Raw genomic sequence first — 2,277 nt, 5'->3', positions numbered from 1 at the left:
ATATATATATGTATGTATATCAATTTTCAGATTTGCATATTTATCAATTTTACTCTCTTTCTTGATGATATGTTGATCTGGCAGTAATCCGTCGATTATTAAGTACTCTTGTTTGTCCCTCCTAAAGGTTACTATATTCGGCCTTCGGTTCTTTATCACCTTCTCTGCCTATAAACCAAAGTGCCATAGCATTTTTGCTATCCTCTTTTCATCCATTAACTTTTCCTGTGTATGTTGGTACCAAGCACCTGCAACATCATATCCATACTTACGGAATAGTAGCCAATTGAGGTTTTGGGCTACTTTTGTCGTGTCCACGCTTGTACACTTTCTGCACAAGACTTAGGCAAGCACTAACAGTGTGAATCACACTATCGACCTTCTTCCCACACTTTCTGCCGAAGTGCGATGCACTTGTGTTGTATATAGTATTTTTCACTGAGTTGGTATTCAATGCCTGGTCCTGGGCCGCGAGGATTAGGCTTTCAGCATTATTTTTTAGGTCACCTTGTTAGTGCTTGTGAAAGTATTCGCAGAAAGAGTACAAGCGTATACGCGGTAAGTATGGATATGAGGTTACGTGTGCTTGGTACCAACATACAGAGGAAAAGGATATGGACGAAAACGGAAAGGTCACCCTTGTTGAGCCACATTCTGGATGCTTCCTGGTCTTTTAAGTTGTTGGTTTCACGGTTGAACTGACCATGTGTTTCCATGCAGAGTAGAGTTTCACCTCTCTCGCTGGCTGTTCTTGTTCGGAGTTCATGAGTACACTCAATTCCATTTGTATTAACACCTTCTGCACTAGCAGCATACTGTAGCAGGTCTTCTTTGCTGTTTACCAAATATTCTGCCAAGTTTCTTTTTTCAATGTTGATGCACTCCTATTATTATCATCATTATTATCATCATTATTATTATTATTATTACTATTATTGTTATTATTATTATTTTTATTATTATTGTTATTCAGTAGTGTTATTTTTATCACTTTCTTTCATTGCCCTACATAATAAATATATGCATACATATATATTTGTGTTTGTGTGTGTGTGTGTTTGTATGTGTGTGTGTTTGTGTGTGTGTGTGTGTGTGTGTGTGTGTGTGCGTCTGTGTGTGTGTGAGTATGTCTGCGTACTGTGTATAAAATTCTACAGGTGTCTATGGCATTTTGTCTGCATGGTATTTGGTTGTTACTCGTTAAAAGAAAACAGATCAAATCCAACTCATGTGGTTCTATATAATTACAGATCGAGTTATGTCTCGAAGCACTCAATTAATTTCTCTCTAAATATCGTTATTTTATCAGTTAAATCGGTCTAGGAACATACAATTACTTCAACTTTCTAAGAAGCAGAATGGGTTTAACTTATATTGCATTTGACGAGAGATGTTTCAGAAAGTATTAGAAACGTTACAAAAACGGTAATAAAGTATTTCTTACGATTCTTCCGCCATTTGTAAGTTATATATAATTTTCATCGTGAGCAGTAAAACATAGATATGTTTATGTTCCTTTTATATTGTTCATTTCCATTAATGCAAGAATTTACTTCAATATAAAATATAAGATATAAATACTCACAAGTTTATAGATGATAGTGGATATAAGCTATCATCATTTTATGGCGAACACGTGTATTATGTGATATACGGTCATTGTCAGTTAAGAGAAAAAGTTTCATTGATTCCTTGCGTATCACATACAGGGTTATAATATTCCAAACAAATTGCATGTTTTTGTATCTCTATAACCAACAAATTACACCATTCTTGTCCATGCATGATTTCGCCAAAAGAAAAATATATGAAGCAATCGTAGAAGATAAGGTAACATTTTTGTTAGAGGTAAGCACTTTCACAAAGTTGAGATTGTGAATGTCACTTTTTTCAAGATGAAACGCCAATATATTGCTCTATGAACATGCCACATAGAGGTCTGAAATATTTCAAATGCATTTGTGAACTGTTGTGCATATACATGACGTGGTATTACTGTAATGAATTTAGGATCATGATATATGAACTGATGTTCAAGATTCTAATATATATATATATATATATATATAGTTTTTGGGAAAAGAACCAAGTTTCATGAACTCACCGATGAAAATCCACTATCACATATAGAGAAATTAATAATTAAAAGCACAGTAAATTAGTATAATAAAATACAAATTAAATATCCTAATATCTTATGATGTTTACTTTGTGATAGTGGATTTTCATCGATGAGTTCATGAAATTTGGTTCTTTTCCCTAAAACTATATATTTAT

The sequence above is a fragment of the Octopus bimaculoides genome, chromosome 18, assembly GCF_001194135.2.
Source record: "Octopus bimaculoides isolate UCB-OBI-ISO-001 chromosome 18, ASM119413v2, whole genome shotgun sequence".
Lineage (NCBI taxonomy): Eukaryota > Metazoa > Mollusca > Cephalopoda > Octopoda > Octopodidae > Octopus > Octopus bimaculoides.
This window is presented reverse-complemented; position numbering follows the sequence as displayed.